The sequence below is a fragment of the Oryctolagus cuniculus genome, chromosome 4, assembly GCF_964237555.1.
Source record: "Oryctolagus cuniculus chromosome 4, mOryCun1.1, whole genome shotgun sequence".
NCBI lineage: Eukaryota > Metazoa > Chordata > Mammalia > Lagomorpha > Leporidae > Oryctolagus > Oryctolagus cuniculus.
Window position 1 is genome coordinate 61369164 of NC_091435.1, and position 13743 is coordinate 61382906.

A 13743-nucleotide genomic window follows, 5' to 3' on the forward strand; every position below is an offset into this window, starting at 1 on the left:
GTCTCCTGAAACTCTGTGTCCCAGATGCTTCACTTTTCTCCCTTTATCCTGACCCTGTAATGAAAGACTAACCTTTAACAGCAATCTTCAGTGTCACAGAGAACTGGACAAGGATTGATGTTATTTGGACTAAGATTTCCAATTCTTTGGGCAATTTGGTAGTGGTGGGTAGAGCAGTAACTATAATCTCAGAAGAAGATATCTCTACCAAAGAGCAGATAGGATCTGGGCGGTTCATTGGAGAAATTAAAAGACATACTTCTCTCTATAAATTAGATAAACCATGAATATCGGAAATCTTTTGGGAAAGCTGAGACATTCAGGCTACAGATAAAGATTGAATTTCAAGAGTCATGTCTACCCAGGGCCTTATCAGACTTAAACTGTGATATCGAGTTCTTTCCTAAAGACAATGGCTAGTGCAGCAGTCTCACAGACCCTGACATGTTTTCCAAGGTTCCTGAAATCAAATCCCCATAATGTAAAAGCAGACACCAGCCTCTTCTCTGTCTCCCTTAGTCCAAAGTGTCCTTGCCTGCCCTTTATCAGAAGGAATTCACTGACTTAAGGGAGTGAGCCAGCTGGCCTTACAAGGTTCAAATCACCAAACTCAAAGAGTCATTTGCCTCTCCAATAGATAAGAACCTTGGTGGCCTCTGTTTTCCTGAGGTGACTGTGTAGAGGAATGCCATGTCTGAGGAGTATGTATCTGCCACCTCATGTAACCCCCAGAACAACTGGAGCCCACGTGGCCATCAGAAATCTCCTACGGAGCACAGCATCACTGGTGAATCAAACAGAGGTTGCGAGCGCCACTGAAGAACGAGGACCTGAACACAGCTTATCATGCACCTCTCAGCCCCGATTTCAATCTGTAGGAACCTTCATTCATAACTGCTCTTGTAGCCAGGGAATTAGGCAAAGCTGCCCAGCTATTGTTGTGTGCACTGCAATAAATACCCGCTTTCTTTCACCACCCCCATGTCAGTGATTGACCTTCTGCACTTTGGGCAGGCAGATCCCTTTTGGGGGTTCTACATTAATGCTTCCAAGTAGCTCAGGGTGTTGTTTGGTAATGTAGATTAGATAACTCAGAATCCCAGAAATCTTTTTGGAAAGCTGAGACATTCAGGCTACAGATAAAGATTGAATTTCAAAAGTCATGTCTTCTCAGGCCTTATCAGAGTTAAATCATGACATTGAGCTCTTGCCTAAAACCAATCCTTAGTGATACAGTCTCCCAGACCCTGCATGTTTTCCAAGGTTCCCAGACTTGTTATTTATTATTTTTAAAACAAAATCACTACTGCAGTTCTTTTAATTACCACCCTCAAATTATTTTCCCCTCATTTCCTTCTTAATACTAGGATCCTAAGGTGTGATTATCTTTAACTCAAGAGTAAAGTGACACCAATGTATTGTTCTTAAGAGTATCTCTAAAAAGGGATGCACCATGGAGTGTTTTTTAAAAAGTCAGTATCATTTGTTTAATACTATCATCATTACTATGGTCAAAGGAGATACAAACCTCTGAAGTATTAATCATTTAGAAATCTCTCTGTAAATAATAATTTAACAAATCAAATAAATTTGGTACCATAAATTTGGTTTTGATACTGAATACTTTACCCGTATTAGTAGAAGAATCAATGATTACTTTACAATGATTACTTCACTTCATCTATTTATTTTGCTTCTTCTTCAGTAGCTTTCAGCACAACATAACAGAGTGTAGGTAAAGCACAATTAGGAATACAGAGTTGAAAAAACACATATAGAAAAATCATAACAAATATAATAGTGCAATTGTTTTCATTAAACTCACTGGGTTACAGAGAGAATGGTCTTGAATGCCAACTACTATACTGACAGTTTGTCATCATAGACATATCTGTATGTATGGGAGTCCTCAGAAAGTTTATGGAAAATGTATATTGTGTGCAGCCCTTGTCTCTAGTGTTGAGGAACTGTGTTTTCTTCTTACTATTTGTTGAATTATTTACTCAGTGAAGGGTTAAGTTTATGAATCTAAATTAAACTGAAAACATGTCATTGTAAAAATTGAAATAAGAAGAAAGGCAGGAGGAGTGAGGGTAGGAAGTATCACTATGCTCCTAGATCTGTGTATATATAATACATGAAATATGTTCACCTTAAATAAATTTAAAAAATAAAAAAAGAAAATGCACATTTGAAAAATTTGATGAATGTCAAATGGTTTGCGCAAAGACAAACTTACCTTTTAATTCGATTGTCCATGAACCTTTTGACATATTCCTGTGTAATCTTGAGAAAGCTAAACAGCTAGGCCATACTTTTCTAATGCAGATTGGTACCAGAGTTTCTTTAGAACACAACACAGCTCCAGGGAGGAGAGCCTCTGGGATTAATGGCTATTTACTGTAATTGCTTGCCATTAGAGCAACCCAGTTAAACAGATAGTCTGCTTCTGTCTGTCTCTTAGATTGTTTCCCAACAGGTCATTTACACTCTACTCTCAAGGTCATAAATTGGCAGATGAACACACCATAAGCCCAAAAGACAATTCTTCAAGGTAGCATATGTCTGATTTTTGTTTGATTGTTTTAAAAACAGAATTTGCATGCCTTAAGCAGTATTTGAATTTCTTTTTACGTTTGCCAAGCTTCCCATAGCTACACCCTCTAAACACCTTTAAGAGTTGGAGCAGAGGATACACATGATAAATAGGTCCTAGAAAGACCACCTACTGAATTCACACTTACGCATATTAGGAACACACACTTGGGTTAGCTACTCTGCTTTTCAGTGCCTCTGTTTCCTTTTAAGCTAGTCCCAAAATAGACAGATAACATATGCTTTCCCTGCAAACTAATAGAGTACCTGAACTGTAACGTATTGAAGTGAGACATCTAGAGATTCAGTGATTGTTACAGCCCTTGTCTCTTCCATTGAATAACAGTGTTTTTTTTTTAATGTCTTCATACTATTTGTTGAGCTCTTTTACTTAGTGTAGTGTTAACTGTACAATCATAAAGTAAATTGAAAATAGATCTTTGTAAATATTAAGAGGGTGCAAATATAGGAGGAAGGGTTGGAATGTGGGCAGGAGGGAAAGTAGGGGGACAAGTGTCACTATATTTCACATCTATATGCATGAAATAGATGAAAATTATATTACTAAAGTGAAATTTTAAAATATGTAGTTAATTTTATGTGTTAACTAGATTAGATTGGGTTAAGGGATGCCCAGATAGCTTATGAAATAGGATATGATTATGAGGGTCTTTCCAGAGAGATTAACATTTGAATGTCTAGACTGCTCGTGGATGTGGGTGGGTATTGTCCAATCTGCCTGAAAAGAACAAAAAAAGCAGAGAAACAGCTAATTCACTCTCTGTTTAGCTGGTTCCTAGATAGTCTTCTTGGTCATTGGTCATCTTGGTTCCAAGGACTTTAGAACTGATGAGATTTATAACACCAATCTCCCCTTCCACTCCATTTCCATGTTCTCAGGCTCATGACTTGAACTCAACCATACCATGAGGTTTTCTGTTCCAGCAGTTTGCAGAAAGCAAATTGAGATACTTCTCAGCCTTCAATCACTTTAATAAATTCATATCTATTTAATATCTATCAAATCATCTCTCTCTCGCTTTCTCTTTCTCTCTCCTATCCATTTTTCTGCTGGTTCTGTTTCCCCAGATAACCCCAACTAGTACAGATTTTTGTACTAAGCATAGCTGGAGAATTGAATCTTTAAAAACTAAAAAAGTTTTAGTGAGGCCAGCACTGTGGAAAAATGGGTTAAGATGCTGCCGGCAGCTCTAGCACCCTATATCATCACTATTCAACTCCCTGTGCTCCACTTCCACCCCAGCTCCCTTGGCCTAGAAAAGCAGGAGAAGACAGCCCAACTTCCTGGGGTACTTGGACTCATGTGGAAGGTGTGGAGGAAGTTCTGAGTTTCATGCTTTGGCCTGTCCCAATCCCCGGCAGTTGTGGCCATTTGGGGAGTGGGCCAGCAGATGGAAGATATCCCTACCTCTCTCTCTCTCACTCTCTAACTCTCGCTGTGTGTGTGTGTGTGTGTGTGTGTGTGTGTAAAACTCTGCTTTTCAAATAAGTAAAATAAATATTTAAAAAATTTATTTATTTATTTGAAAGTCAGGGTTACAGAGAGAGAGGGAGAGACAGAGAGAGAGGGATATCTTCCATCTGCTGGTTCATTCCCCAGATGGGTGCAACTGCCCGGGCTGGGCCAGGTCAAAGCCAAGAGGCAAAAGCTTCATCTGCAACTACCAAGTTGGCTGCAAGGGACCGGGTTTGTTGAGATGACCGGATTTCATTTTTTTTTTTTTTACTGCTGTATAGTATTCTATAGAGTACATGTCCCATAATTTCTTTATCCAGTCCACTGTTGATGGGCAAAACAAAAACAAAAACAAAAACAATGAAATCTCGTCATTTGCAACAAAATGGAGGAATTTGGAAAACATCATGCTGAGTGAAATAAGCAAGTCCCAGAGGGACAAATATATGTTCTCCCTGATCAGTGACAACTAACTGAGCACCAAAAAGGAAACCTGTTGAAATGAAATGGACACTATGAGAAAGAGTGACTTTATCGGCCCTTGTCCTGACTGTTGATGTACAACTTAATACTTTATCCCTTTTAGTATTTTTTTGTTCTACTTAATACTTTTGGTTGAATACTATAATCAATACACAGTTATTCTTAGGTGTTTAAAAACTGAATAGTGATCTCTGTTAAATATAAGAGTGGGAATAAGAGAGGGATGAGATGTACAATTTGAGACATGTTCAAGCTCACTTGCCCTAAATGGTAGAGTTAGAAATGAGCTAAGGGATTCCAATTCAATACCAAACAAGATGGCATATACCAATGCCATCTCACTCGTCAAAGTGATCAATTTCAGTTCACAATTGATCATAATGATAGGTCTAAGAGTCAAAGGGATCACATAAACAAGACTAGTGTATGCCAATACAAACTGATAGAATAATAGAATAAAGAATAATAGAATAAAGGGATAGAATAATAATAATAAGAAGAAGAAGAATAGAATAAAGGGATAGAATGATCCAACATGGGAAGAGGGATAAACAGCAGACTCATAGAATGGCAGATGTCCTAAACAGCACTCTGGCCTCAGAATCAGCCCTTAAGGCATTCAGATATAGCTGAAGAGCCCATGAGAGTATTTCAGGCATGGAAAGCCAAGACACTCTGGCAAAAAAAAAAAAGCAAGCCTAAATGAAAGATCTCTGTGAGTGAGATTCCAGTGGAAAGAATGAGCCATCAAAGAAGGAGGTACCTTTCTCTGAAGGGAGGAGAGAACTTCCACTTTGACTATGACCCTGTCTAAATAAGATTGAAGTTGGCGAACTTAAAAGGCTTCCATAGCCTTGGCAACTCATGACAAGAGCCTAGGGAGATTACTGACACCATAAACAAGAGTGTCAATTTGTGAAGTCAACAACAGGAGTCACTGTGCACTTACTCCCCATGTAGGATCTCTGTCCTTAATGTGTTGTTCAATGTGAATTAATGCTATAACTAGTACTCAAACAGTACTTTACACTTTGTGTTCTGTGCAGGTCCAAACTGTTGAAATCTTTACTTAATATATACTAAATTGATCTTCTGTATATAAAGATAATTGAAAATGAATCTTGATGTGAATTGAATGGGAGAGGGAGAGGGAGTTGGGAGGATTGCGGGTGGGTGGCAAGTTATGGGGGGTGGGATGCCATTGTAATCCATAAGCTGTATGTTGGAAATTTATGTTTATTGAATAAAAGTTAAAAAAATCCATAAAAAATAAAAAAATAAAATTGGCTCTCTATTCTAATTATGTTGAAAAATACTGATGACTCTATTTCCAGTAGCAAAGACAGAAATCAGAGTCAAGTTATGAATTGTTTATGGAGATAACCAAAACTGCTGCATTGGGTATTCCTAATAAACCACTTATAGGAGGCAAGAAGCTAAATGACTTAAGATATGATACTTTTGAACATTTTTGTAAAACCAATGAATATAATGTTATTAATTGATTACTCCCCATGTCACTGGACAAAGTGGTTAAAAAAAGAATGAGCTCCGGGAATTGAATTTTCACCTCAATCAAGCACCACACAAATATCCTAAGAGTTTCTAGATATTGCGTGAAAAGGACCTTATTTTCTGTAGACACAAAGCAGAAATTTCTGAAAATGGCAAATATCATCCTTTGATTGGGTGGGATACAATAAGTCGAACTTCCAGATTTGCAGAAAGTTAAAGTACAATATTCAGCGAGAAATAATTGAATCCTGTAAATCACGATGGATACAGTGGGAAGACGGTGATAAAGAGGGTGGGACGGTGGTCATCAAACCCCTGAATTCTATGAGGCACCTTGTCAGTAGGAGCGATATCCCCACTCCCAGTGGCAGTGTCCTTCTCACCCAGAAGAGGGGGCCACCAGGGGTGGATGTTATGGCTCAACATAACCCACCTCTCAGGACACCCATGCCCTAAATTAGAGTGATTGCTCAAGTCCCAGCTATTCTGCTTCTGGTCCACCTCCTTGCTAATATGTCCAGGGAAGCAGCAGGTGATGGCTCAATATCTATTTCCTAACACCCATGTGAGAGACCCAGATGGAGTTCCCAGCTCCTGGCTTCAGTCTGGCCCATACCTGACTGTTGTAGTCATTCAAGGAGCGAATTAGTAGATGGATGTGCTTGCTATCTCTCTCTCTCTCTGCCAAATAAATAAATAAACCTTTTTTAAAAAATTTTTATTTATTTATTTGAGAGGTAGAGTTATAGACAGTGAGAGGGAGAGACAGAGAGAAAGGGTTTCCTTTCATTGGTTCACTCCCCAGATGGCTGCAACAGCTGGAGTTGCGCCAAAACTAGGAGCCAGAAGCTTCTTCCTGGTCTCCCATGTAGGTGCAGGGGCATCCCATATAGGCGTCAGTTCTAGTCCCAGCTGCTCCTCTTCCATTCCACCTCTCTGCTGTGGGCTGGGAAAACAGTAGAAGATGGCCTAAATAAATCTTTTTTTAAAAGGCCTCCCCACCCCAGTTGAAGCAGAGATTGGAGATTACACATGCATTGCCTGAAGAAACAATTATGCCTCCTCTGAGGCATCTACCATGCCATACAATGCTGATCCTTCTCCAGAGCCACTTCTCTCACCTGCTTTTCCTTCTAGAGTTACTAACTAGGCTAGTTATTAGCCAGGTTCTAGCAGGCCTCTGAAGGTACATGGCAAGGTGTGATCCATGAGGAGGTGCCCTATATTCCAAAGGAACTACTTGAATTTTTTAATTCACACAAGCTTTCATAAAGGAGTCGTGTACATGAGAATGGATAAAGGGGCATGGGGTAATGGTGAAAATAATGTAAACTTGCATCAGGCCACATTTATTATCATTGGATAACTAAGCAGAGAGTTTGCATTTAATATTACAGTCAGGGAGGTAGAAAGTAGAAAGGGTTCTACTGTTTTTTTTTCTTCTTTTTTGGATGGATGTCTAAAATATGGATCAAACCCTGTCCCACTTTGAGCAAATTGGAATTGCCTGATTGCTCTTGGTTTAATATAGAGGAAGGGATTCAATGGTTTGGGAGGAATGGAATGTTAGGGTGGATTTGTCATTTAAGGCATAATTGTCCATATTGGGAGAGTTCAGAAAGACACACCTGGCACTCATCCTTTGAGAAATAAATTTGTGACAAGAGTCTTAGAAACCTTGAAGAGATCCATAACCATTCTTTTCTATAGGTCACACTCCACAGAGTGAAAGCCACTCAGTTGAAAAATTTAAATGCAATTAGAGTAAATAGATTCCATGGTGGTAGGGTCAAATGGTAGAACTCAAACCCTGAAGATAAGATGGGGATAGATATTATAATGAACAGCAGAATCAAAGCAACAATCAAAATAGTTTGACTCTTGCAGATTTATGCTGTTGTTAGCTAATAATGGTGTTCCTAAAAGTGAAACAGGAATCTAATAAGATATCTGATCTGTAAACTCAGAAGAGTTCTATGCTAAGTGAATGAGAGTCTAACTTTAATCATAAAAACACATAGCCACAGATCCTTAGTTCCTTTCCAGACTTGAGCCAGCTTACAGATACAGAACCCTTTGAATGAATGGTTGTCCAGGTCTCCTTGAAGAAGGATTCTGGTACTCTACTAAAATGTACACTGTTCATCTTTCTCCCAGCCTTCTCTAAAGCAATCTATGACCTTTTGCAAGGGTAACTGCATTGGAGAAAAGAAAATAATCATATCTTGAGAGGATTACTGAGTATTGGCTCTGAACTGACTCTGGCTTAGGGTCACCCAAAATGTCATTGTGTAACTACAAAGTAGAATCATACTGAAGTTCAGTGGCTCCCATGCCCATTCCACGTTCATTTTCCTAGATCCAGAAGGCATAATTTGAACAGACATACTTAGCACCTGTCAGAATTTCTACAATGATTTTCTGGCCTGTGGAGTGATTGCTATTATGATGGTAAAGGCCAATTAGAAGCCATTGCAACTCCCTGTACCTAATAAAATAGTAAGTCCTAAGTGATATTACATCCCTTGAAGGAGCTTCAGGGATTATTGGTATAATAAAGAACTTGAAAGATGTAGGGTAATGATTCCTACCATAATCCCATTCAACTCTCCTATTTGGCCTGGGCCGCAGACAGATGTATTTTAGAAACTGACAGTAGATTGTTGGGAGCTTTACTAGGTAATGACTCCAATTGCAACTGCTATACTAGATATTGTTTCATTGCTTGAGCAAATTAACACACCCCCAGCACATGGTATTCAGCTATTGATCTGGTAAGTGTTATTTTCTCTGACTATAGGGCCCATCAGAAGAAGTTTGATTTTGATGGACAAGGTCAACAGTGTATCTCCATGTCTTACCTTGGGGGTTTATGAGTCTCCAACTCTACATTATAGGTTTTATTTATTTGGAAGGCTGCCACACACACAAATAAATGGAAAGAGAGAAATAGAGAGAAGTATCTCCCATTCTTCAGTTTGCTCCTACATATGTCTGCAAGAGCTAAATGTGGACCAATCTAAAGCTAGGATCCTGGAGCTTAATCAAGGTCTCTCTTTCACACAGATGGCAGGGACCCTAGTATTTGAGCTATCGCCTGCTGCCTCCAAGGGTGTACATTATGAGGAAGTTAGAATTGGGAGCAGAGCAGGAATTTGAACCCAGGAGCTCTGTTATGGGAAGCAGGTGTCTGAACTGGCATTGTGACTACCATGCCAAATCCCTGTCACCTTGTGATCATCTTCCCCTTCCACAAAGTCACTGGTTCATTACATTGACATTATACTGACTGGATCTAAGTAAGAAGTAGCAACCATTTGCATGTCAGAGGGAGGGCAAAAAATAAACAAGACTAAAATTATAGGGTCTTTTCTACTTCAGTCACATTTCTAGGGATCCAATAGTGTCAAGCATGTTGAGTTATCCTAAGAATGATAAATTACTGCATCTGGCCCCTCCTACAAGCAGGAAAGAGGTACAATGCCTTTTGGGACCTCTTTGTATTTTGGGGGCAACACATTCTTCATATGAATGTGTTTTCTTACTTACTGAAGGACTGGAAAAATTGCTAGTTTTTAGTGGGGCCCAGAGCAAAAGAAAATTCTGCAACAGGTCCAGAACTGGTACACAGCTGCTCTGCCACTTGGACCATATAATCCAATAGATGCAGTGGTGTTTGAAATATCAGTAGCACAGAGGAAAGCTGTTTGAGGCCTTTGGCTGACTCTACAGGGGAATCACAGTGCAGGCCCTTAGGATTACAGCAGAGCCTTACCTTTTTTAAAAATATTTTTTAATTTATATAAGATGATCACTAAAGATAACTGCTCTTCTTTCAAGAGAGAGCTCTTAGATTACTACCGGACCTTAGTAAAATTGAGCTATTGATACAGGGACACCAAATTACTATGTGTTCCAAGCTGCCCATCATAAAATGAGTATTATCTGACCTAACAAAACATAAACTTAGCTTATAGACAACAATACCCCTATTATCAAATGAAAGGTTATAATGTGATATATCCTGAGTAGATCCTGAGGACACAAATAAATAAAGACGTGGCCCACAAGCCACAGTCCCTACTCTTGTAACATTGCAATCTCTCTCACAGCTGGTACCTGTGAACTTCTTGGATAGCTACATGCAATATAAAGGCACCACTCAAAAATAGACAGCTTCAGCACAAAGGCGTCTTTCTGAGATATCCTTGAAGGGGAAGAATGACAAGATATGTCATTTTGTACCAATTCAAGGACTATTGGCAACTGGTTGACAAAATGTTCAGGGGCTTGGAGAGAATATTCTTGGAAAATCGGTAGTAAGGAAATGTGGAGATGAGATAGGTGGATAGACGTCTATGAATAGGCAGAGGTATGGAGCCATTTGTGTCCCATATGAATATTCACCAAAGAGTGAATTCAGAAGAGGAAACTTTTAGTAATCAATTGAAAAGTGTCTCATTCTGTAGATACTGGTCAGCCTTTCCCCTCACTCATCCCTGTCATCACCCAGTGGATTCATGAACAAAATGATTGTGGTGGCATGAATAGTGGCTATGCATGGGCTTAGAAACATGGACTTCCACTTGACAAGATTTGGTGGCTATGGTCATCACTGAGCACCCAATGTGCTAGCAACAGACACCAATACCAAACTGCTTCTATGGGATGGGTTCTTTACACAGCATCATTAGCCATACCTTGTGGCAGGTTGGTTACATTGACCCAATTCCATAACAACATTGAAAAGTCAGTGTTTTGTTCTTACTAGAGTAGATACATACTTTGAATATGGATGTTCCTTCCCTGCACACAATGCTTTTGCCAAAATAACCATTGAAGGACTTATAAAATGCCTATTCACTGTCCTAGTTCTCTAAACAGCATTGTTTCTTATCACAGCCAGAGAAGTATGGTCATGCTCTTAGAAGTCAGTGAATTTTCCATGTTCACTACCATCCTAAAGCACTGGCTGGATGGAGTTGTGGAATGGCCTTTTGAAGATGCAATTACCATTATAGCTAAATGGCAATAAAGTGAAGGCTAAGGTTATGTTCTCCAGGAGGCCTACTACAAGATTCCGAATCTGTTGTTTCTCTGGTAGTCCAGACACATGGGTCCAGGAATAAGGGGTAGAAATTACCTATAATGACCACTAGGAAAATTTTTGCTTTCTGTTCCTGCAATTTTATGCTTTGTTGACATAGAGATCTTAGTTTCAAAGGGAGGAATGCTTTCACCAGAGAACACAACAATGATTTAATTGGATTGGAAGTTAAAACTTCCCCCTAACCATGGCAGGCTCCTCATGACTCCAAGTAAACATCACTAAGAAGAGAGATAAATATCAGCTAGGGTGAGCAATCTAAAATACCAAGAGGGAATTGGACTACTGTTCCACAAAGGAAGTGAGGAAAAGTATGTCTGGAATACACAAGTCCCTTAGTGCACCTCTAATATTGTTATGCTTTGTGTATCAGCCTTTCATCACTGTAATAAAACACCTGAATAAGCTACTTGTGAAGGAAGGAAAGAGGTTTAGTTTAGCTCATGATTTTGGAGGCTCACAGTCCTAGGTCAGGTGTTCCATTAGGCTGAAAATCTGATGAAGACATTCTTGCTGGCAAAATCCTGATGTGGTAAAGAATATCACATGGCCAGAGATAGCAGAAATACAGAAGCATACACATTTCTTTATGTCTATGTTTAACTCTAACAATGGTTTCTCTGGCAGTACCATTAAATTGGGTGACCAACCCTTAACACATGAGCCTTTGAGGGGCATTCAAGATGCAAAATAATGCCCTAAGTCATAGTACTTTGTGATTAAGATAGATGGAAAATGACATCAATTCAGTCCAGGAAGGACTACAAAATGGTTTATATCCTTCAGGAATTAAGTTAAGAAACCATCATCAGCTGAGGTGCTTGCTGATGGCAAAGAGAATAACAGAGTGGACAGTGGAGGAAGGTAGATAAATAGTAGCTATAATCATGTGACAAGTTATAGAAGCAGAGGTTGTAAAATAGTCATGAGTATCTTCTCATTAGTTTGCTATGAATACATTTGTGTATGTGTACATAAAATCATTTATACATGCATGTATTAAGGAATTATCTTTATTTTGCTTATTCTCATATTTCCTTATCAGATAAAGTAAGTATTGGCTTTATATCAGTATTTAAGTGTTATTAATCATATGTCAAGGTTTTAAGTTGTGCGTTATTAGAAGATTCATCATCATTGAAGGACTTTACTTCCACTTCTGGGAAGTTTTGTATCTTCAGTTACAAATAGGATAGTTGTATCAAGGAATTATAATCTTGTTACTGCTTTTATTTAAAAATTAAGTATGGCTTAAGAGAAGCATTTGGCACTAAGTTAACAACAGAGGGACTTTTTTTGGTTAATCAGGGATGTCAACTTGATTGGACCAAAGGATGCACAACACGAGGCAAGACTTAGTTTCTGGGTCCGTCTCTGAGGGCATTTTTCCAGTAGGATTTAAATTGGTAGACTGAGTAAAGAAGATTATCTTCACTAATCCATGCCTCTGTCCAGACTTGAATTCTTCTCAATTATAAAAAAACTCAGCTTTTTATTTTTTTCAAGAATATGGTCCTGCCTGTGACCTCTCAACATTTCAAAAACAAAATAACTGAATTTTACGATTTTTCCCAAATACTTTTGTGTTTACTTGTCTGTGTAATGAAAGTATTTGGAACATGGTTTGAGACTTTATCCATATCACAAAGCAATTGTATGAACCTCACGATGTGTTATGTTTAACAGGGTGCAGCATTATTGCTCTTGGACCCTAGAGAGCCCTAATAGAACCATAGCCATTTTTCTTTTTTTTTTCATTTTTCAAGTAGATGTTTTTATTCTATATTCTTCTTTGCTGTCTGACTGTTAGTGTATTTTATAGAAATTTTAACTTACTGATCTGATATATGCAGAAAGAACCTTATTTTTAAAACTTACTTTATGTTAGATTCATTTGTATTTTTTAGAGTTAAACTATATGGGCTTTGTAACAGACATTTTTCTCTGTTAGCCAGTGTTAGTTTTTTCTTTATTTTTCCCCTCTCTTATTTACATTTTCCCTCTCTTACCAATGTGTTTACACATTTGAGTTAAAGCAGTGAGCACAAGTTTCCTTATGTAGTGGAATCAAAAGGGTTACGGTATGCATCACGAAATTTTAATATCATTAAAAATCTTCCAATTCTTGATTCCTCAATAATTTCCTTACACTAAGAGGCTAGAAATGATAACATGAGGATATAGTTTTAACATTTTCAGGTGTAACATATCAAAAATAGTCTATTACAAGTAGTCATCCTAAAAAAGGCAGGTTGTAAAGAACTAGACACTGGCCCCAGAGGGTGCTAAGTTCACAGTAAGGATTGCATAGATCACTATGTCCTCTGGGTATGGACACTGAGCAAGTTGGCTCTGTGAACAACAGAGGGCAAGCCCTGGACTCTGCCTCCGTTAATGTTCTCTTTTTCCTCCCACATTTGTCTTCCCAAGTTGCGGCTGACCTCACCACTGTTCATGGTTGCCACCTACACTTTGGGGACTCAGCAGTTGCCAATTACTAGGTAGCAAGTGTGGAACCTCAGTCAGGGAGTCAGCAAGTACATGAGTCACCTTGTCCCTGGCTGCC